This window comes from Procambarus clarkii, chromosome 81 (genome assembly GCF_040958095.1).
Source record: "Procambarus clarkii isolate CNS0578487 chromosome 81, FALCON_Pclarkii_2.0, whole genome shotgun sequence".
NCBI lineage: Eukaryota > Metazoa > Arthropoda > Malacostraca > Decapoda > Cambaridae > Procambarus > Procambarus clarkii.
This window is the reverse complement of record NC_091230.1, coordinates 18015969-18041057: the sequence shown is the minus strand read 5'-3', so window position 1 is coordinate 18041057 and position 25089 is coordinate 18015969.

Genomic DNA, 25089 nt, shown 5'->3' with positions numbered 1-25089 from the left:
GAGATTATACGCACATGCACAAATTGCACCGTGTACACCCATACACACTGGGTGTGTGTGTGTGTACCTGTGTATGTGTACATGAGTGGTATGTGTGTGTGTATGTATGTATGTATGTATACACGGGTGGGGCGGTGCGTTGCGCTGGCTTAACGAGACGCTTCGACGCCCTGAAATAATGGATCACTGTTTCTTCGGTTCGATACCCCTCTTATCTCTGTTGCACTACTTAGGGTTGAGGGAGATCGAACGCGGCTTTATGGAGGAAGGCGAGTGTGTGTGCTCACCTAGATGTACTTACACAGGTACGCTTGTATGCCTAAATTTAATGAGTTTCTCCTCTCAACATTCCACTTCGCGTTTTCAGTGACATGATGAGGAAATTTCTTTTTCGCGCCCTCAAGTTAGGCGCGACAGAGGGAACACAACAATAAAATGAAAGGCGGGACGTGAAAGTGGAGGAGACTATCGTTGTGGCAAAGAGCCTGCAACAGGCTCCACGGAAGAGGGTTGCAGGCTCCATGGAACAGGCGTAACCAGCTGCCCCCTTCCACCCCTGCTGTCCTTTCAACCCCTGCTGCCCCCTTCCACCCCTGCAGGCTCCATGGGACAGGGTTGTAGGCTCCATGGGACAGGGTTGCAGGCTCCATGGAAGAGGGCAGGAGACAGCGGGGAGGACGGCCGGAGAGAGGAATGGAACAGGGGGGTCGGGCAGGGTCGATCCTGCTGGTGGGCACCGGAGGTGAGTCATGCCCCAACCTGCCCACCTCCCCCCTGGAGGGGGTTCTTATAGTGGGCACCATCCCCCCCCCTCCTCCCTAACCCCTCATCCTTCACCCCTCACACCTTCCCTCAAGTCTCAACCACAGTGTAATCGACTCACAATCGATTGGTCGTGGGTTCGATTCCCGTACACGGGGAGCTGTATTGGAACTGTTCCTTATACACTTATACATCAAATAATCACTGATCAATACAACTTGGGTACATTTATTGTATGCACTATACCTATCCTCGCTTCCTGCAGGGTCGGGGTTCGATCCCTGATAGTGTAAGTAGCTGGACATGGTTTCTTCATTACGTCCATATATCTTTTTATATCCCAGCTCCTTGTCCTCAAATCCCAGCTCCTTGCCCTCATATCCCAGCTCCTGGTCCTCAAATCCCAGCTCCTTGCCCTCATATCCCAGCTCCTGGTCCTCATATCCCAGCTCCTGGTCCTCATATCCCAGCTCCTGGTCCTCATATCCCAACTCCTTGTCCTCATATCCCAGCTTCTCGTCCTCATATCCCAGCTCCTTGTCCTCATATCCCAGCTCCTGGTCCTCATATCCCAGCTCCTTGTCCTCATATCCCAGCTCCTGGTCCTCATATCCCAGCTCCTTGTCCTCATATCCCAGCTCCTTGTCCTCATATCCCAGCTCCTTGTCCTCATATCCCAGCTCCTGGTTCTCATATCCCAGCTCCTCGTCCTCATATCCCAGCTCCTTGTCCTCATATCCCAGCTCCTGGTCCTCATACTCCAGCTCCTCGTCCTCATATCCCTTCCAGGCGCTATTCAGTCATACTTGGCAATTATTTCTATATGTAGGACGAGGGTCAAGTATTCACGGAGTTGCGACTCGAACAGAGGTGGTGAGCGAAGCCGTGTTCAAGACATGTTCGAACGTGACTAGTTTTAATTCATGTTTAAATGGGGTTTTTATTCATTAAACATGGGGCAGGGGAGGGTTTGGACGGTTGTATGGAATGAACATTTGCTCCTTTCTTGATGAGATCGGGCAGTACTGTCGCTTCATTTAGTTCGAATTAAACAATTGGAACAAGGATAATGACGAATTCAAACACCCGTTCACCCAGCTTAGTTTGATCCGAACGTATCCCCCCCCCAACATTAACCTTTCAGTTCGAATCATACGAGGATCCGAACACAGCTACTTCTGTCTAGAGTCCCAGGTTTATAGCGGCTATTTACGCCTTTTAACACCATAAGGAGGTTTTCTGAGGACTAAATATTCGTCGCGGCGTACCACAAGGCTGTGATGGTTGGCATATGTTGTTTACTACCTCGGAAAGAGGAGGGATGGATGGTGTTCCATTCAGTGACCACCCACATTCTGCCCAGGAAGAGGGAGATGGAGGGGGAAAGAGAGTGGAGAGGGAAGAGAGGGGAGAAGGAAGAGAGGAGAGAGGGGAGAGGGGGTAGATAGACGCAACACGATGAAAGTAGTTCTGTAATTTAGAGTTGTTTACTTAAAAATCTCAAGAAATGGAGCAATGAAATACAGCGAAGAACAATTGAATATATTCAACCCCTTACACGCTCAAGAGTATAGGAAGAAGGAGGAGGAAGAAGAGAGAGTGGAGGGGGAGGAGGAGAGAGGGAGAAGGAGGAAAAAGAGAGAGAGAGGAAGGAGGAGGACAAAGAGAGAGAGAGGAAGGAGGAGGACAAAGAGAGAGAGAGAGGAAGGAGGAGGACAAAGAGAGAGAGATGTGGGAACCGACCTGTGAGATTTATATTTGTTTAATTTATATGAATTTATATTTACGTTAATTTATATACTTCGATAGCAATTTGTATAATGATAAGTGGACTGTATTTCTGCAATAATCTCTTAATCTCACAAATCGATCCTCTACACATTAGGGGGGTTTATTAAATTTATATATGCAGCCAATCAAACTACAGTAATAGACTACATACATTGAAGAGGTTCCTTATCTTATAGTACAGCAGGTTAGTCCACCAGGTATAACTAGGGTGTAGACACCAAATTATCCTCTTTGAGGTAGCTTCCATCACCCAGTAACTGATGCACAAAGCCTTGCTTCCTCGTCTTGACCTGTTAAAAGGGCGCTAGCTGTAAAGCCAGATACCTATATATGACAAGCTATATCAGAGAAAATACTGTACATGGAACATTGAAGACCTGGCTTAATTACCTTTAGTATGAGGCGATTTCGTGATCTAACCGGGTCACCCTACCCAATGACACAATGGCCACTAATGATAGATATACGGGTTTCGGAAAGACACTTAACTTGAATTTGTTGACAGCGTGTGATAATGGTACACCTTTGGTTTCCATAACACTTCGTCCAAGTAAAATTAACAGGAGCCGTATTTGCTCCTGTGAGCCTCTGGTCTAGTATCAACAACAGCTGCCCTCCTTCCTCACCCTGACGCCTGGCTTACATTGTCCAGATTTCAGAAAGTGATAGAAGGGTCACATTTACTCTACTTTAATATTGATAATTAAGTTAATTTATATGAGATGGTTTATGATGGTAAAGTCCAAAGACTAATGTATTTTCTTTATTTTGTATTTTGTATTTTGTATTTTGTATTTTCTTTAAACGGTAATTCCACTACAAGTTACGTTTTCTATGGTTAACTTGTTTATACAACACAGCTATTATCTGTATGATTATTAAATGGTGTCGGATTTTCCGACAAGAGAGGAAGGAGGAGGAAAAAGAGAGAGAGAGGAAGGAGGAGGACAAAGAGAGAGAGAGGAAGGAGGAGGACAAAGAGAGAGAGAGAGGAAGGAGGAGGGGACCACTATTCATGACCACTACTCGTCGTCATAAGAAGTGTATTACCATGACAACTTCTGTTTACGTCGCTTTGACTCTGGAGGGCGAGCCATCACAGCTCTCTGTTAGGCTGCCCTTCCTCCTGGACGGTCCAGTGGCCCCCCAGGGGCGCCCTGGAGGTGTTCCTTGACTGTTCCTAGACAGTCTAGCGTCACCCAGGGGCCAATATACCTCAGAAGAAGCCATCTCACACAATTTGATGCTGTTTGTGATTAGCGTTATTAGTATTGTATCTGTTGGTCTTGTGTTTCAGTACTTGTTATGCTGAGAGACGCGCTCGATGAGGGTAGACCCGGTACAGTGACCCTTCTCAACGGTCCTCTTCACTACAGACCGTCGACCCCGCTTGCCACATCTGCCCCCTTCCACACCTGCTGGCCCCCTTCCACCCCTGCTGCTCCCTTCCACCCCTGCTGTCCCCCTTCCACCCCTGCTGTCCCTTCCATCCCTGCTGCCCCCTTCCACCCCTGCTGCTCCCTTCCACCCCTGCTGTCCCTTCCCACCCCTGCTGTTCCTTCCACCCCTGCTGCCCCCTTCCACCCCTGCTGCTCCCTTCCACCCCTGCTGTCCCTTCCCACCCCTGCTGTTCCTTCCACCCCTGCTGCCCCCTTCCACCCCTGCTGCCCCCTTCCACCCCTGCTGCCCCCTTCCACCCCTGCTGCCCCCTTCCACCCCTGCTGCCCCCTTCCACCCCTGCTGCCCCCTTCCACCCCTGCTGTACCTTTCCACCCCTGCTGTCCCTTTCCACCCCTGCTGCCCCCTTCCACCCCTGCTGCCCTTTTCCACCCCTGCTGCCCTTTTCCACCCCTGCTGCCCCCTTCCACCCCTGCTGCCCCCTTCCACCCCTGCTGCCCCCTTCCACCCCTGCTGCCCCCTTCCACCCCTTGCACATCCTCCATGATCCTCCATTCCTCCGCCTCCACACTCCTCACATCATCTATGACATCCACCTCCACATTCCTCACATCCTCCATGACCCTTCGCCTCCACATTCCTCACATCCTCTATGACCCTCCGCCTCCACACTCCTCACATCCTACATGACCCTTTGCCTCCACATTCCTCACATCCTCTATGACCCTCCGCCTCCACATTCCTCACATCCTACATGACCCTCCGCTCCTCACCGTCCCAATGCCCTTAAAGTGACCGATGCTACTTCGAGGAACTCGGCCCAGGCTAATGGCTGGAGGTTATATGAAAGATTCCCAGGCTGGGTACTCCCTCTCTCCCTAAGATTTACCAACACACGAGAGAGACAGACAGACAGGAAGAGACAAACTGTCTGATTGAGAGAGAGAGAGAGAGAGAGAGAGAGAGAGAGAGAGAGAGAGAGAGAGAGAGAGAGAGCGAGCTAGCTAGCTGTATAATGTTATGTTTATCTCGTAGTTTTGTCCGTCCACCGCCAGGGGCGTCGCTGTCGTGTTGACGGACTCCAGCTAATGGAAGCCGTGAATTATAAAGGTAAGACTGAAGTACAAAAAAAATGAAGGTGAAAGCGATTATAAGCGCGTGATTACTTGTTTGCGATAAACAGACTGGAACTCATGTTATTCGTATGTGCGTTTGCTATATTGGCAAGGTTAGAGTTTCAGCTGCTGGGCCCCGCCTCTTAACCAATGGACCACTGTCGATAACCGTGATTAATATTACCTGGAGTTGAAACTACGTATGGAATCCAGTCCACTTTCGCTCTACCTAACGCTGGAAAGGTTTTGTCTGTCACTGTAAAGTGCGGAAGTGTGTTTCACTACACCGCTTTTCGTGCGCCCATTGTAAGATTTGTTGTACGGTGCAACACTTTGCAGAGAATGGAATTGTCTTTCAGGCTCCTCAGCCCATTACATTGGCAAATGAGTTAGATAAATGAAGTGAGAGAGGAGGGAGGGCTGGTCGAAGGGTCGTACAGAGGGCTGGTCGAAGGGTCGTACAGAGGGCTGGTCGAAGGGGCGCGCAGAGGGTCGGGGTCATAAAGAGGGCTGGTCGAAGAGTCGTACAGACGGCTGGTCGAAGGGTCGTACAGAGGGCTGGTCGAAGGGTCGTACAGAGAGCTGGTCGAAGGGTCGTACAGAGGGCTGGTCGAAGGGTCGTACAGAGGGCTGATCGAAGGGTCGTACAGAGGGCTGGTCGAAGGAGCGCGCAGAGGGTTGGGGTCATAAAGAGGGCTGGTTCGTCCACCACTCGCCAGAAAGGGAAGTGGTCCGCCCTCGCCCGGCGCGGGTCGCTGGCTGGGCGCTGTGGGCGGCGACTTCTACAAGGTCACCCAGACAATGGAAAGTCACCAAGCGCAAGTATCGAGAGAAGGCATTATACTTGGATAGAAAGGAAAGGAAAGGGATGGTCCTTGACGATATAGAAAGCATGAGCCATACGGGATGGTTAGGAATAGCCTAGTGCGGAATATTATTCGACATGAATTTTATTAGTTGGGGACTAATCTAGTGTGTTTACGGCATAATATGCCTAGACCAGCAAAGCCTTTGATACTGTACATCAAGAAAGATTGAGACGCATCATATTTGAGGAAATATCTGGTTTTATTTTACGGATATTTCCAAACAAAGTACAGGGCCTCAGGGCTCTGCTGTGGGATCTTTGGGCTTCCTTTGTACGTTAACGACTTGGAGCAGCAACATTAGCCGATAGCACTACACAAGGCCGGAAAGGCACTTTATGCCAGCACTCAAAATGACGGCTTAGATATAGTAAAATGGACATATGATTGACAGGATTACGGGCTACTGATGCCCGTACCACTTCTTGGCTGGCTTAGTCTTCATCAATCAATTGACAGGTGCAGTTTAATGCCTACAAAGATAGAGTTGCGAGTCTAGGAAACACTGAGTTACCAGATATAAGCTGAATATTTTGAAGTTAACAAATCTGAATAGAAATGGAGGAAAAGTAGTATCAAGGGAGATATTAATTTGTGTGTGTAATTGCTGTGTGTAATAAAGTAAGGGCGAAGAGGGAGAACGGCCTATTGACATAGCTCGGGTGCATGGGGGGAGTTGTGTAAAACCCTGGTTTGTGCCTCGGAGAGGCTGCAGGATCCAGTAAGTTCAGTAGAACTTCGGTTTCAATTCTTTGTGACCATGTCGTAGCTCAGTCGATTAAGGCAGCGTCTGGGATGCTCTCGGACGCAGGTTCGAGTCCTCGTCACGGCTCTTGTGGATTTGTTCACGAGATATTAATAGGATGTTAAATACTTCAACATAAAATAGGACACGAAGCAAATGATGGAAATTGGGTAAATTTAGATTCAGAAAAGAACTGGGTAAATATTTCCATGTTCCTACATCATCGCTCGTCATATGTTTTTAGGATAGGTTGTTGGGCAAGTCGAGGTGTAGTGGACGAAATGGTCGTAACGAGTCTCCCACACTTTGGGGCCTGGTAGCCTGGTGGATAGCGCCCAGAACTCGTAATTCTGTGGCGCGGGTTCGATTCCCGCACCAGGCAGAAACAAATGAGCAAAGTTTCTTTCACCCTGAATTCACTGTTACCTAGCAGTAAATAGGTACCTGGGAGTTAGTCAGCTGTCACGGGCTGCTTCCTGGGGTGTGTGTGTGTGTGTGGTGTGGAAAAAGGTAGTTAGTAAACTGTTGATTGACAGTTGAGAGGCGGGCCGAAAGAACGAAGCTCAACCCCCGCAAACACAACTTGGTGAATACACTTAGAACTGACCAGCCATGTACTTCTTGTATGTATCTTCTATGTACCTCTTCTGTCGTACTCGGCACTATAGTAAACTCGATATTTTCTAAACTTTCTCAGTTGGCGAGTCATGTGGTACGACACTTATCTCTTTCGACTCTTCCTCAGTTTGACCGTTCGACAATTTGATCGCTCTTCAGTTCGACCGTCCTCTGTTCGACCCCCTTTTCAATCCCAGAACGTCATCAAAACAAAGGGCCGTTGGGTTCAAAGGGCCGTTGGGTTCAAAGGGCCGTTGGGTTCAAAGGGCCGTTGGGTTCAAAGGGCCGTTGGGTTCAAAAGGCATATCTGCCTAAGTCCGTATTCACGGGAGACATCTCCCGTCACGCAGGGTGCAGACGCACCTCCACAGATCTCCAGTATCATCTATTGATGCTGGTAATGGCTCAAAAGAGCCACCACTTACGGGCTATTCATGCCCGTGCCACCTTTCGGGTGGCTTAATCTTTATCAATCAATCAATCAAGTCCGTATTTGACTTACAGCGCACTTGACCATGTTCGAAGCTATGACTCGACACGTGCTTCGTTTACTTTCAGTAATCAAAACACCTTACTTAATAAACCTAACTAATCTTAAAGCCTCATTATATAATACAATTATTTTATATCTGAGACGAACTTAATCTCGCCCTTCTACGGGTCGAGCGGGTCGATGGTCCCCTCGACCGTTCCTTCACCCGAATTGTCCTCGATTTCACCTTCTCCAAACCCGACAATTCTAGAACGGGTTTTCTTGGGTATAGGACCAATGACCAAGCCAGGGTACGGATAAGGTGAGGGGGGGGGGGGGGTGAAGTAGATTTGGGACTCTCCAGGACCCCTGTATGTGTTTATATGTTTATAAGGTGAGGGGGGGGTGAAGTAGGTTTGGGACTCTCCAGGACCCCTGTATGTGTTTATATGTCTGTGTACGTAATTACAGGTGTTTCAGATGAAATAAGATGTCATGGAAGCGTTGCCTAGAGGTGTAACCTGAAACTGAAGTGGCAGGTGCCCTCTTATCTTGAGGTTATCTTGAGATGATTTCGGGGCTTTTTAGTGTCCCCGCGGCCCGGTCCTCGACCAGGCCTCCACCTCCCAGGAAGCAGCCCGTGACAGCTGACTAACACCCAGGTACCTATTTTACTGCTAGGTAACAGGGGCATAGGGTGAAACTATCCAGTTTCACTCTTTCTGTTTGTTTTCTGTTTGGTAGGTATTCTCTTACGCAGTTCAATGTCCATTCTGTTAGTCCAGTTTGCTTCTTCAAGTTCAAGTACGTTTATTGAAACCATAAAATACATCTCAAGAGGGTAGAGTAGCTTAGGCTATTTCTACTCTCCTGTAGCTTGCTTCTACATTTGCTGTAGGAGATTGTGTGTAATATTTCAAAGCAAGACAGTGACGATGCCTTTCTGGTAGACAAGGAAGAAACATTCAGCCCCTACTTCATTTTTACGTGTAAGGATTTACATCTTATCTAGTATAAACGTCTAGCATGTAACAGGGTTGCTAGACGGTTCTTTGTGTGAATCCATGTTGGAACTGTATAGCAAAATGTGTGTGGTCTAGATGATCCATTAGTCATCTGTTTAATTCTCCAAGACCTTTCAGGTATGCCTGTCAAAGATGCAGTTCTTAAGCTCAGATAGTGTTTAGTTTTCTGGTAGGTTACCTTGAGGTTACCTTGAGGTTACCTTGAGGTTACCTTGAGGTTACCTTGAGGTTACCTTGAGGTTACCTTGAGGTTACTTTGAGGTTATCTTGAGGTTACCTTGAGGTTACCTTGAGGTTACCTTGAGGTTACCTTGAGGTTACCTTGAGGAGCTTCCGGGGCTTAGCGTCCCCGCGGCCCGGTCGTCGACCAGGCCTCCTGGTTGCTGGATTGCCCTCTCTAATGATATCATTAAGATATTTTCCTGTAAGCTACATCTCCATCCATCTTACTCCTTCGGCATTAATCACATCTTGACGCTCAAGGTGATTTCTTCTCATCTTGTGTAGCCTCCATGCTGCTTAAGTTCCTTCCATCCGTCCTATCCCAGCTCCTCATCTCCTTTGTCCTCATACTAGCTTAGAGCTTTACCTCATACTGGGTTTAGTCGACCATCTGGTCACCACTTGGTCCGGGAGACATCTCCCGTCACGCAGGGTGCAGTTGGGCCTCCACAGATCTCCAGTATCAACTCTTGATACTGGTAATGGCTCAAAAGGGCCACCACTTACGGGCTATTCATGCCCGTGCCACCTCTTGGGTGGCTTAATCTTCATCAATCAATCAATCGGTTTTACTCCTCACAATTTCCTTACCTCCGCGTTTCTTACTCCCATACTCATGGGTCATCGACCTCTGGAAGATGTTTAGGGTTGAAAACCCCAAAGAAACTTTTTCTTTAGTACCTCAGCTTCCCGCCCATGGTCGGCGGGGCCCCCAGAAGGCCAGGCCACGGGGGAAGCACTCACACACTCGCATAAATCTACCAGTATTCACCCGGGCATTAGGACGACGTAACCGGTAATTGGGCAGAATTGTCGAGCTGTTATCCCCACGCCAATTTCAATGGTCTCTTGCCCAATTTGGTGCCGGTCAGGGGTAAAACTAATCAAGAGACGAGGTTAAAAAAAACTCGAAACTGTCGCGTTTAGCATTCTGTAGGTTAGAGCAAGGATGGTAGAAATAGATAAGTAATGCCTTTGTGAGTGTGTACGCACCTACTTGTGCTTGCGCGGGGTTGAGCTTCGGCTCATTGGTCCCGCCTCTGTGTACGTCCATCCGTCCTTCAGGGGCCTAAAGGTGGACAGATTCATGACTCGGTAGGCTTATCTAATCGTGCTATAATATGATCCAGCCCAATTAAATAAGGATTTGAAGTAATAAAGCAGGACAGAAAAGCCAAAAAAAAAGAATCCTCTAAACAAGGTAAGGAATCAGCTTATCGTTAACTTGAATCCTCTTAAATCACACTAACTACCTGGGTCCTAGGCCTCGTATGGGTGAGCTGGTCACAAGGAGCTTTGAGATGTAGGATCAGAGACGAAGAGAGGATCAAGCGTCGACTGAATGGGATCAGACACTTGTTTAATAAAATATGATCCGATGATTATAGGATCCGATCTTAAGAGACAGGTCGACACTCCTACTCTCATATACCTATCTGTGTTCCGCCACCTCTCTCCCTCTCTTATCTCTTTCCCCCCCCCCTCTTCCCCTACACCTTCCACCGCCCAGCCCCCAAATCCTCCCCCTAAAAAAACGAACGCGTTCGTGGACAGGATCCGACGCGACACTTCAAAACATTCTGAGACTTAATTTAGCATCTTGGGTCTACACAGAGGTCCAGTCTAGCACAAACAGGGAAGGGAGAGAGGGCGTTCTAACTGGTTTGAGCATTTGTAATGGCAACCATAAATCAATCACAACACATTACCACAACTATCAGCCACCACTCTACCACACCCAGCACCATTCTACCACACCCACAGCTACTCTACTACACCCTCCACCACCACACTATCACAACCTCACCACCTCAACCACAGCGGCTTGCCTCCCATCCCATAGGGAGACTCGGTCTCCTGGAAGCGACCACTACTACTGTGCCGACGTTCGTGAGCGACGGATTTGTTGGCGTTTTTGTAAGTTTTTTCTCCTTCTGATGTGACAGTTGGAAGGGAATCCGGTTCTTTGTGGCCAGTTTTACGGTTTGAATTATTTGAGTAGATTAGAGCAGTTAATTCAACCTTTTATAGCATACGTACATTTCTTAAGACTTGTTTTAAATTTTATATTAATATGTGTTATTTGAACCGCGATTTGCAGACATTGCGAGACGAGCAACGTGTTAGGTATCGCTCAGAAACTATTGCAGTGTGTTCATTAGATTGCTGTGTTGTTTGCATGTGCTGTGTTGTATTGTTTGCTTGATTGCGGTGTTTGCTCTGCAGCGTTGACACGTGCTTTGATTTTCTCCTGGACACGCAATTAGAATAGTCCTGTTGACCAGACCACACACTAGAAGGTGAATTGGACGACGACGTTTCGGTCCGTCCTGGACCATTCTCAAGTCGATGGTCCTGGTCCATTCTCGCCTGCTTATAGCATAGTCCTGTTGCCTAGATTTAACCTTATGATTGAGATTCAAGTTCAAGTTCAAGTGTGTTTATTGAGACAAGAAAGAAGTACATCTCAAAGGGATAGAGTAGCTTAGGCTATTTCTACTCCCCCCCCCCCTTGACTGAGATACAGCACGGCCGGTCTCGGTAACGGATTATGTGAATGCAGGTTTGTGTGTTTAATACTGGAGGTATATAGCACTCTTGAGCCGATATGCGCAAGAGGGAATATACCCGTGATGATCTGGTCAGGGGACGGGAGGACTATCCATTGGGATAGGATATGCTCGTGCCTCAGCGGGATAAGAATTTACCCTTCATAATTAAGGATCAATTAAATCATCAATTCTGATGTAACTGTAGCGGACCTTGACTTTAGCGCTTAATCCTTAAAAGTTAAGTACTATGTTCGTAACATCACACATTTATTTTTTTTAGGAGAAAACATGATTTTGTGCAAGTAAATACAATCTATAATCAGTTGCTGGTGCACGATAATCGTTCGTCTTGTCTGCTGGCAAGTCAGTAAAAAAAAAAAAAAAGATAGGGTAGAAATAGCCTAAGCTACTCTATCCCTTTGAGATGTATTTTATTGTCTCAATAAAAGTACTTGAACTTGACAACAGTAACTTGTATAGCATTCTCATTTCACTGAGAATTTCTGAACTTCAGCATTCATACATGAGGCCAGGTTTAATAGGGTTTCAATTTATCTAAACCCCTAATAAGGCCTCCCATTGTAAGGAGAGGGGGTCATTTAACTTTACTCTAGACTAAAAATTCTTTAGGAAATATAAGAAATACGAGTTTTCCAGCATATAAACTTTAAGCAGTCTAAGGTTGTTTGCCTGGAGGTGTTTTATGTGAGGTTTGGCACAATGGTCATGCTAGACACACACACCCTAAACACACACTAGTATTTGTCCTGCTGGAATGTTGAGGAAAATTAATATTTGAATTTGTACGAATATCAGGTCATTGGCAGCGACTAGGCTATTATCAAGCCTATAGAAGAGGATATTATTAATTCATTGGGGACCAATTTCCCACCGTTAGAAGGAGGTAAGTTTTTTCTCTTTATTTTTAATTTTTTTACGTAAATATATAAAAGTAAATCACGCAGGAGCTACCCTTAACCCCTAGACTCCAGCTCCCCATTAGCACGACCAGTGGGAAGAGGAATAGGAAAGGAAATGGAGGCAGATATGGAGATGGGCGATAGTTATGGAATGGTTTTTTTACGGTCGCGCGGCTAGCCTCATTGGTAGTCTTGAGTTCCACTGTCCAGTAGCCTATGTGGCGGGAAGCCCGTGATACCATCTGTGAGGTGGACCAAAGGTGGGACAGATGGTACGGTGAGATACCTGCTACCAGGAGACGGAATGGGTGAGATATCAGGTATCAGAAGACGGGATGAATGAGGGTGCAAGGTACCAGGAGACAGGATAAGTGAGGGTGTAAGGTACCAGGAGACAGGATAAGTGAGGGTGTAAGGTACCAGGAGACAGGATAAGTGAGGGTGTAAGGTACCAGGAAACGGAATTGATAAGGTACCAGGTACCAGTAGAGGGAATGGTTGAGGTACCAGTAGAGGGAATGAGCGTCTGCATTAAGCTGGTTATCAAACCATGTTTTTTTTTTCTCGAGTTGATTTTTTTCCCCGTCTTTCTTGTTGACTTTTTATTTTCTCTTCTTGAGAGATGAGTTTGTTGTGGGTAAACTTTGCCTGTCTGTTTCTCTCAGTCTCTTTGTCCTATTCCTTCTCTCTTTTTTTTTTACCCTTCCCTTCCACCCTCCATCGCTCCCTCCCTCCCATCCTGCATCCCATGCACGTTGCAGGTAATACGATAACGTTGAGTGGACATCGTGGCTTGTCCATATGATAAACCGTATCAGATCCACCTCCGTCAGTACTAGGATAGCGGACCTGAACACGTCAGTTCTAGTGGATGATTGCTGTTTGTTGGTAAGTAAAAGAGTGGTGCTTTTTGTTAAGTAGAGGAGTGGTACCTTTTGATAAGTAGAAGAGGAGGTACCTTTTGGTAAGTAGAAGTGTGGTACTTTTTGGTAAGTAGAAGAGTGGCGCTTATTCGTAAGAAGACTGAAGGTTTTTGGTAAATAGAAGAGTAGCTTTTTGACAAATATTGATAACAAAAATTTAGTGGAAATTTTACTGGGAATGGATTTTTTTTAGCTTGGTGGACAGTGGCATGGTAACTTAAGAGAGTGAATGGGTGAAGCTCGGAGGACAGAAATGTACAAAATGCATCAGTGCAAATCTGCCACTTTATGTATACTATTGTATACATAATATCATCCATTAGGATCATCGGCGCCTGGAACAGGTATACACCAGCGCCAGGCAAACATAATAGGTATGACGAATACTGCAGGACAACAAGACTCCCGTCAATGTTACCAGTTTCTTCTATCACTGACGAAGGCCACGGAGACGCGCGCGCGCTAGTGTAAATGTCAAGCCAGCGGCTGATTGGTCGGCGCCGCCGGCAGGGCAGCAGTTGATTGGTCATGTCGGCGACAGGGCAGCGCCTGATTGGTCCAATGGCTGGGAAATGGTAGGCAAGACCAACTTAGCTTCCGTCATCCCACGCGTGTAAGCAGAGTGTTCCTGCCCGTGTTCTTGGAATGTTGTTTTTGGGAGACACTACATGTAGGCTCGAATCAAAACACTTGTCACATTGTCACTTGTCACAACTTAAAAAGAGCATTGTTTATAATACTGTCACTACTCATAATATCTAGACAGCCTGAGGTTATCTGACGCATAAACAGATCTCATAACTGTAATTCTAAGACAAACAAATCTCAATTTACAAAACAAATGAAAGATACAAGGATGAGGTGTAGGGTAGGGAGTTCTCGTATCACTTATCTCCCGCTGGGAGGTGTTATACAAGACGTTGTGGCGGTATATTAACTCAGGGGATGACTGCCCAATTGTGTAATATGAATATCAGTAATGGACTGATCTTTCTTCGTTCGTTATTAATTTATTTAATAAAGAATCAATAAGAGGATTACTGAGTAATTATTCCCATCAAGAGAGTTGGGTCATAGAAGCACCTGGTCCTACTTAACCTTCTAGGCTCCCTTCACCTCGCCTGTCTATATACTCTGACTATATACCTATACAGTAAGGTTGTGTCTTTGAACAAGACTAAAACCAGTGCACTAAAACAGAAGCGAAAAAGAAACAGGGAAAAAGGAGGAATCCCCACCTCCATTTAAAAACTTTGACCCAAATATCACAGTTACAAGGTTATCGCGAATAACCGAACTGAATTACGGGCTGACCATAGCCCGTGCTATATGGACACTTCGTTCTGAGTAGCTAAATCTAAAACAACTACATTCGTACGGTCTATTCATGCCCGTGACTCCTCTTGGGTGGCTTAATTTTCATCAATCAATCTTGTGTCTTCACAGCCCCGCTCTTGTGCTAGTTAAGTTCACTACGGGCTCATCATAGCCCGTGCTGCTTGGAACTGTTTGTTCCCAGTAGCTGAATCTAAACAACAACGTTTTCTTGTTTATGGGCTATTCGTGCCCGTGCCACCTCTTGGGCGTCTTAATCTTCATCAATCTTGTGTCGTGTTGCTGCTTACGAACATGAGTTGGAATCCACACGAAACCACTCTAGTATTTCCTTATTCTGTATACTTTGCGTATGTACGTTTTTTACATATTTGCAACCTATCATCCGAAAATGAGAATACATATAGCAACCATTAGTAGAACGTACAAAAACGGACTGTTCATCCCTTGCCAAGAAACATACATTTTGTACTATTAATTTAGTATAGAGTACGCGCAAGAAGGCTACAAAACCGAAGCATTCCTTGGCCTAGTATAGCACATATGTAAACTAAATGAGGCCTAAGATAGCGTAAGGCCTAGGACCTAATATATATATATTAATAAATGTATAAGATATGGGACACAGATAGATATGTAAAAATCTAAAATAACTCTTATTTAACTCTAGGTTCTGTGTTGCATACAATGATTTATGCGGATTTATTTGATGCCTTCTATTGATAATTGCTGTATGTCTGCGTGCTTGCTGGCTATCTGTGTCTGTCCAATTGTCTTTCTGCATGACTGCTAATGCGTTTGGTCAGCTCCCAAGGTCTAAGAGACAGACAGCTCTGATTCAAACACTGGATTAACATTCAGGTAATTGTTAAAAGATTTCTCTAAAATTTTGCACGAGTCATGATTGAAACACATTTCCAAATATCGTTATATTATCTCTGTAATATATCGACCCAGAAATATATGAAATATATATATCCACGGGTTACAACAGTCTTTCAATAAATATATATAGGCTACTAGAATTTGAATATCGTCAAGCCTACTGCATTTTGTTTTTAAATTCTAAATTTAACTTTCGTAGTTTTTATTCAAAGTTCGTTTGTTTATGTCATGGTGTTGGAATCTTCGTTAAAACCTTTTGGAATACTTTGTAGTATGCATGGCGAGTATTGTTGTGGGATAGGCTGTTGTGTTGTAGGTCACAGGAATGTGGAATTTAAACAGGATTATTAAGGTATGATAATTACGGGCTATTCATGCCCGTGCCACCTCTTGAGTGGCTGAATCTTCATCAGTCAGTCAGCTATGATAAGTCACCAACACACACACCTGCCGTCCAAACACACACACACACTTGCCGTCCAAACATACACACCTGCCGTTCAAACACACACCTGCCGTTCACACACACACCTGCCGTTCAAACACACACACACACCTGCCGTCCAAACACACACCTGCCGTCCAAACACACACTTACCGTCCTAAAACACGCACACTTTCCGTCCAAACACACACCTGCCAACCCTGATTACCGTTAGATAAAATGATTCTCCCACTAAGCGTTTCTAACCGATCCAAAACATTAAATATATCTTTTTTCCTTTGATCTTTACTGACATTTCAACAAGGAAGGGGACACTACAAGACTGGCTTAGGGGCTAGAGTGGGCCTAAGCTTGGCATTATGGGGAGGAGGGAGGGATAGCGCCCCTCATGGGGAGAGGGGGGGATAGCTCCCTCATCCCCACCCACCCACCGAACCAAACATGGGCGGCCAAGGCCCTCACAGCGGCCCTGAGAATACACTCGCTCACACCTGGGCGTTTCAAGTCCCCCTGAAGCTGTTTCAAGCTGGATTTGATGGTTTATGTAGCGTTTCCTCGCGAATTGACGGGGAAACTGACCCGTAGTGCGTGCGAAATTAGGGAAATTTCTAGGGAGAGAGGCTTGGGGGGGCGTGTGTAGGCGTGGTGTTGGTGGGTGAGGGGGAGAGGTGTGGTGGTGGTAATGGGGGATGGTGGGGGGGAGTTTGAGGACACCTGATTGTCCACTTCCCCCCCCCCCCAACTAGACTAGATTTGGGAAGGTGATTGATTATTAGACTGTTGGTTCGGTAGGCTACTGGTTCTTTACGCTACCATTTCTTGTTCTCCAGCTACTAGTTCTGGTTAGATGGGCTACTGGTTCGTTAGGTCACTGGTTCGAAAGGCCACTGGTTCGTTGGGTGACTTGGTTTATCGCCTCGTAAGAAGTATTTATATGTCATTGTTTCATAATGCTAGAAACTAGGAACATTATTTTCGAATACGGACTAATGATGACCATAATATATCATTTTTTTTTGCTGGAAAATGTGTTTGTTGGCTGTTATTGTTATTGATTCGGTACTTGGAACAAAAAGTTCCAAGTAGCACGGGCTATGGTGAGCCCGTGGTTTGTTGGCTGATGACCCGGAAGACCGTCATGCCATGCTTATGAAGCTACCCTCTTCTGGTTGGTAAATATGAGACAGACTAAGAGTGTTAGTCTGTCTGACAAGCTTCGCTGATAGCTTGCTATAGGACGAGGCCAGTGGGTTATGTTTTGTAGGATTAAAACCGATGTTCATGGGTTCAGTTCCTTCGGGAGGACAGAAGAGTTTGGGCAACGTTTTCCTTCACCTGATGCAGCTGTTCACCGATCATTAAGATTAGGTACCTGGAAGTTTGGCAACTATTGGGAGCTGCATCCTGAGTATGTGGGTGTAATATACCTTGAGGTGCTTCCGGGGCTTAGCCTCCCCGCGGCCCGGTCGTCGACCAGGCCTCCGGGCCTCCGGGCCGCCATATATAGCAGATATGATATAGAAAATAGGTCCGTAGTCATTACATTAGACGATAGACGCTATATAAGGCGAGGTCAAAGTGCTAACAGTGTAGGGATCTTGTAGGCACAAATAGGTGAGTACACACGTGCGCGCACTCCAAAAAAAAAACACACACACACACACAAACACACACACACACACACACACACACACACACACACACACAAACACACATACACACACACACACACACCACTCGCCTTGAGCCAGGGGGCTCCCGGCACCTCCCACCTGGTGTCATTACCAGAACACACCTGTAGGCAACGCCCTTCCCTGGCCATGGTAGGAGACTCACGCCCTCTTGCACACCTGTCCACACCTACATGCCCACATGCCATCATGGTAACATTCCTTCCTGACCACATACCTCATGGCCACATAACTCATGCTCACGTACATTCATATATTCACAAGGCTGCGTGACTGATAGTGACATTCAATCTAACAACCGTAGAGGGAAGAAGAACCAGAGAGGGACATGACCGCTACATACAAAATATCGAGTACAAGAAAGTAAAGAATTAAGGCAGCCTCTGCTACAGCTCATAATATTCAAGTCATTACTTCCTCTGCACAAGTAAACACAGCAGTTACCGGATCGGATACCTTACATCTCACCCGGTACTAAGAGCGCTTTCCAAAACGTTAGGCTACATTTTTTAGGTTCAAATCACATTTGATTTTGACTGGGCGACCAATCACATCGCGTGGACGGTTGAGTGACGGTCTCTCTTCTTGATGGTTTGCTGTCAATCCCCGACCGTCCAAGAGATGGGCGCCATTCCTTCCCTCTCTCCTATCCCAAATCCTTGTTCTCCTATCCCTTACAAGTGCTATACAGTCGTACATCCAGAGGGTAGAAATAGCCTAAGCTACTCTGTCCTTTTTTTACGGGCTACTCTTGCCCGTGCCTCCTCTTGGGTGGCTTAATCTTTATCAATCCATCTATCCTTTTGAGATGTATTTAATTGTCTCAATAAACGTAATTGAAGTTGAATATAGTCGTAAGCACTATTCAAGAATAACTGGAGGGTGAAGTGGGTGTAGCCCTCTGGCCGAGGTGGTGGGCGGCGCCCTCAGTTCAGAGTGAAGGGCTGAGTGGGCGGTGGGCGGAGGGTGGGGCTCTCAGCCCAGAACAGAAGATTTGGCGACGTTTAACTCAAGATATCTCGAAGTTAAACAACTTTAACAGGTTTTTAACGCGTCATTTGTATTAGAAAGTTGAGAGCTGGTTTTGCGCGTGTAATCACTAAGATTGAACAATACGAATTACATTTTAAAACATTATGCATGATTCTGTCATTGGGTCGGGTTGGCGTATCAGAGGTGCGGCATGAGCTTAAGTCAAGGCCAGGACAGGTGTGGTATCGTGGTGACAAGACTAGCACAGGTGTGCGATTGACTGATGACAAATCTGCGACAGGTGTGCCATGAACATATCCAGGTTGATTTCTGGAGGTGGTGGGTGTTCCTGGAGTACCCCTGGAGGTGATGGGTGTCCCTGGAGGTGGTGGGTGTTCCTGGAGTACCCCTGGAGGTGGTGGGTGTTCCCAGAGTACCCCTGGAGGTGGTGGGTGTTCCTAGAGTACCCCTGGAGGTGGTGGGTGTTCCTAGAGTACCCCTGGAGGTGGTGGGTGTTCCCAGAGTACCCCTGGAGGTGGTGGGTGTTCCTAGAGTACCCCTGGAGGTGGTGGGTGTTCCCAGAGTACCCCTGGAGGTGGTGGGTGTTCCTAGAGTACCCCTGGAGGTGGTGGGTGTTCCTAGAGTACCCCTGGAGGTGGTGGGTGTTCCTAGAGTACCCCTGGAGGTGGTGGGTGTTCCCAGAGTACCCCTGGAGGTGGTGGGTGTTCCTAGAGTACCCCTGGAGGTGGTGGGTGTTCCTAGAGTACCCCTGGAGGTGGTGGGTGTCCCCAGAGTACCCTGGAGGTGGTGGGTGTTCCTAGAGTACCCCTGGAGGTGGTGGGTGTCCCCAGAGTACCCTGGAGGTGGTGGGTGTTCCCAGAGTACCCCTGGAAGTGGTGGGTGTTCCTAGAGTACCCCTGGAGGTGGTGGGTGTTCCTAGAGTACCCCTGGAGGTGGTGGGTGTTCCTAGAGTACCCCTGGAGGTGGTGGGGTTGAGTTGTGAGCCTCCAGAGGTGGTGGGTGGGGACTGGAGGGTCTCCAGTGTTGTGGTTTCCTCCATGTAAGCAATGTGGTCTGCGGTTGTCTCTCCTTGTGTATGTATACCTGTGTACTCACCTAGTTGTACTCGCCTAGGTGTGCTTACAGGGGGTTGAACTTTGGCTCTTTGGTCTCTGCCTCTCAGCCCACAATCAATTGGTGTATAGGTTCCTGAGCCTATTGGGCTCTATCATATCTACACTTAAAACTGTGTATGGAGTCAGCCTCCACCACATGGCTGCCTAATGCATTCCATTTACTAACTACTCTGACACTGAAAAAGTTCTTTCTAAACGTCCCTGTGGCTCATTTTGGTACTCAATTTCCACCTGTGTCCCCTTGTTCGCGTACCCCGCGTGTTAAACAGTTTATCCTCATCTACCTTATCAATTCCCCTGATAATTTTGTACGTAGTGATCATGTCTCCCCTTACTCTTCTTTCTTCCAGTGTCGTGAGGTGCATTTCCCGCAGCCTTGCCTCGTAACTCATGCCTCTTAGTTCTGGGACTAGTCTAGTCCCAGAACTAGATATCTCTGAACTTTTTCCAGCTTCGTCTTGTGCTTGACAAGGTCCGGGCTCCATGCTGGGGCCGCATACTCCGTGCGTGTGAGTGTGAGTGTGTGTGTGTGTGTGTGTGTGTGTGTGTGTGTGTGTGTGTGTGTGTGTGTGAGTGTGAGTGTGAGTGTGTGTGTGTGTGTGTGTGTGTGTGTGTGTGTGTGTGTGTGTGTGTGTGTGTGTGTGTGTACTCCTCACGTGCGCTTGTGTATGCATGGTTCCTTCCAGGAGCAAATATCTGTAAGTTTAATGAGCCACTTTCCTGTGGGCGCGTGTTTATTTATACATGCGCTTGTGAGTGTGCCTTTGTCTCGAAGTTGTCCTCGTACCTTGTGTGTCACTAAGGTGACCTGCTGCCTCTTTACACTCTCCACGTGTTGACTCTTTCCCTCATCTTCATCTTCACCATCATCTGCCTCTACATCTTCTGCTTCTTCTTGTAATAAAGAAGTGTTTGGACGTAAATGATTGACGTACGTGTATTGCAAGGAGGTCTTTGGAAGATCCTTGAAGTGGCTAAGATGTTGTGCTGGAGGTTATGAGGTTTTGTAGTGGTGGTGAAGTGTTGTAGAAGTGTTGGAGTGTTGTAGTGATGGCGGGATAATAATACCCCATGTCTGTTTCCCCCTCTGTACCCTATATGTAGTGATCATGTCCCCTCTGTATCCTATATGTAGTGATCATGTCCCCTCTGTACCCTATATGTAGTGATCATGTCCCGTCTGTACCCTATATGTAGTGATCATGTCCCCTCTGTACCCTATATGTAGTGATCATGTCCCCTCTGTACCCTATATGTAGTGATCATGTCCCCTCTGTTCATTTTCTCTTAATTCAAGCACAAATAGTGTAGATTTGTATTGTATCAAGTTTTTGTGTTTCATGATGTGCGGATTCCATGCCGGTGCTGCATACTCTAGTAAGGAACTCACGTAGGTTGTGTATAAGGTCTTGAAAGAGTCTCTGTTTATATAGATGTTGTCCTGATGTTCGCCAGCTTCTCATATGCTGCTGATGTTACCCTGTTCGTGTGTGCCTCTGGTGTTTATGTTGGTATAGGTCCACTCGCAAGCCCGACTTTCATGTGTAGAGTCCGTCTGATTTTCTATTTATTTGTTCAAACCTTTATTACCCTTTATTACCTTGCACTTACTGGAGTTGAAGTCTAAGAACCAATATGGTGGAGGTTGTTGTGGCAGAGTGCGACGGGGGTTCACAGTTGAGGGAATTCTTGGGTGTCACCCATCACCACCATCACCACCATCACCACCATCACCACCATCACCACCATCACCACCACCATCACCACCAACAACCATCCACCACACTGTGAACATGTTTATTCTGAGGGCCATTAGGGCCAGAGGCTCGCCTGACAATTACTAATTTACCCGCGACAATTAAACGCCCACTCCAACACGAGGCTTCAGTAAGGAGGTGGCCAGGGAGGTGGCCAGGGAGGTGGCCGAGGAGGTGGCCAGGGAGGTGGCCGAGGAGGTGGCCGAGGACGTGGCCGAGGAGGTGGCCGAGGAGGTGGCCGAGGAGGTGGCCGAGGAGGCGAGGTAATCTTAACTTGTTGAGCTGCAGTAAATGAGAAACAGCAACAGCAGAGAGAGAGAGAGAGAGAGAGAGAGAGAGAGAGAGAGAGAGAGAGAGAGAGAGAGAGTGAGAGACTGAGACACTAAGGGTCTCTAAGCATGTGTTGTGAGCACCCACACTCCACAACTCTCATAACCCTTGTGTCTGGGCAAGTTGCAGCTGTGCTCACATAATCACCTTGCGTTCATCTTCCTCTAATGAGTTACGAGGCTATACATAATATTCATTGAAATATGCATAATTTTGCATGATGGTGGGAGGGGGCTGGAGGAGGAGGAGGTAAGAGAAGGGAACTCGAGGTCATCAGCTTTCATCTCAGGCAGAGAAGGAGGGAGAGAAGGAGGGAGAGAAGGAGGAAGTTGTTGAGAGAGGATGAGGCAAGGAGGGTGAGGGAGGAGGCGCCAGGGAGACAGAAAGATAATAATAGTAAACAAGTGTAGTATAATGAGAGAGAGAGAGAGAGAGAGAGAGAGAGAGAGAGAGAGAGAGAGAGACAGACAGACAGACAGACAGACAGACAGACAGACAGACAGACAGACAGACAGACAGACAGACAGAGAGGGAAAGTCTAAGAAAGTAGACATGTAACACAAGACCTGGTGGTTTATATCAAGGCTTTCACAGCTTCTGATTCACATCCTTCCTGGACACATCATGTCAGGATATGTGGAGGAGGGTGCAGGGGAGAGTGGGGGTGGAGGGAGAGTAGGAGAGAGAGAGAGAGAGAGAGAGAGAGAGAGAGAGAGAGAGAGAGAGAGAGAGAGAGAGAGAAGGATGGAGGAAGAGAGAGGGGTACGTGCCACAAGTCCAGCAGCAGCAGGAGCAGGAGGAGCAGGTAACCAGTTGTGGACAAGAGTGGTGTCCCCCCCCCCACCACCACTGGCTGGTGGGTGTCTGGTGATGTTATTGTATCAAAGTATAGACTCCCGTTCTCCTACACGTTTACATATTACATTTAAATACATATTTATGAACATTTTGTCCCTTGTACATGAAGTAGAGAGTGTGGTACAGTGCACACTGCCTACATTCTTACCTTGGGAGTGGGCGTGACCTCGCTGGGCGCTAAGTTTGGTTTCTTTCATTAAAAATATATAATATAAAGGAAAATAATATATATCCTCCCCCCACACACACATATATATATATATATATAACTGTTTTTTTATGTTTTTTTAATATTTTTATTTCGTAACTGTAACCTTGTATAATAAAGTATATAGTAATAATAAAAGAGGTGATAGGAGAACAGAAAGACTCATACGTTATATAGAGTCCAAGGACAAGATTTTCTCTGAATGCTCTTTATTTCCTTCTTCGAGGCATTGGGTCCCCATGGCACCAGAGGTGCCATGGGGACCCTTTAATTAACCCCCTTTAATTAACCAACCCTTTAATTAACCCCCTTTAATTGTGTTTACACTTATTTCCACACGTTCTCCCACCATCTCCGAAGCATTTTCTATTGTTTCCCTGCGTTCATGCCCTCTCTTTCGTGGCCCCTTTCCTTCCCCACCTCCCTTTCTCCCACATGCAAAATCCCTCCCCTCCCTTCCCTCTCTACCCTCCTCCCTCTCCCCTTTCTCCCTCTCTACCCTCCTCCCTCTCCCCTTTCTCCCTCTCTACCCTCCTCCCTCTCATCTTCTCTGACCGCTCCGGTGTTGCAGAGGGGCACGGGGCACACAGAGGGGGGGGGGGGGGGCAGAGGTACTAACAAGGGGGGGAGAGGGGGGCAGGCAGTAACGGGTATGTGACGCGCCGTGAAGGAGTACCCCCCCCCCTCACCGAAGCCAGGTTGGGCATCATAAGGATTACCACAAGCCAGGTTACCACGGGGAGAGAGAGAGAGAGAGAGAGAGAGAGAGAGAGAGAGAGAGAGAGAGAGAGAGAGAGAGAGAGAGAGAGAGAGAGAGAGAGAGAGAGAGAGAGAGAGAGGGAGGGAGAGAGAGAGAGAGGAACCTAGGGGTTGAGGGTATGTAGAGGTGAAGATCCATCTGAGTGGAGCCATCTGGCTGTTAAGAACCATCTGGCCACCAGGTGACACCTACACCCACTTGACAAAAGCTTTGGCCAACACGTATTCAAGCGAAAGATCGACGTCATCACTGGCCTACAACCCCAAGATGACTTGAAGTACAAGGAAGTACAGCCATTCACATCCCCCCTTTTTTGGGGGGACGGTCTTTTAGGCTCCTATTCAGGCCTACTGCGATTCCAGAGGTCAACCACCAGAGGTCAATCCTCTTTTCAACCCTCCAGAATTTTTTTTTTTAAACATATGTTAAGCCGAGAGGTCAATGTATCGCTGCATCACAGACACACCGGTTGCTTGACCCCTAAACCAGTTCACAAATGGGTTTTAAGTAATAGGTCTTATCCTAATGGTGCTGTTGTCTACAAGTTTAAGAAGTGGATTGGGATCTTAGACCATAACACAAAAATACCCTCAAATGGGTGGTGGAGTGAGGGACTTAAGATTATAAGTGGGCAGTTAAGGGGTCGGCAATTGCAAGGAGTGTCTTCTTCCAGAATATTGTGAGTAGGAGAGGATGAGTGAGCGAATGAGTAAGTTGGTGTATGAGTGAGACGTGCAGGAAGAGGTTGAGTTCAGTTCGCCACCAATATTGAGCGGTTCACCTTGGGTATGTATAGCCTCTCTTCTGCAACATGCCCTGCAACTTTACCCCCACCGCTCCCCCCACCTCTCAACCCCCCTCCCACCACAATCTCCTCACCCATCACAATCCCTCCCTCCTCTCACTACCCCGTTACCGGCAACATCACCTGAAGGCGAAGGAGCCCGCCTGTAGAACAAGCAGGTGGGTCTGGCCCTCTTCAAGGAGACATTTGAGTTTGTTCCCTTGCAGATAAAACAGGCATACCAACGTCCACCATAGAGGCATAGGCTACCCCTCTCTCTCTTCTCTCTCTCTCTCTCTCTCTCTCTCTCTCTCTCTCTCTCTCTCTCTCTCTCTCTCTCTCTCTCTCTCTCTCTCTCTCTCTCTCTCTCTCTCTCTCACCTTCACAATGATGGTGCTTCTCATTTTCTGCAGCTCAATAAGATTAGTTTTTTTGGTCGCGTTTACTGATGATAGTAATTGTATATCTTGGGATGAAGGGGTGGGCAGTGAGTGGTGGCTTATGGGTAGTGTGTGTGTG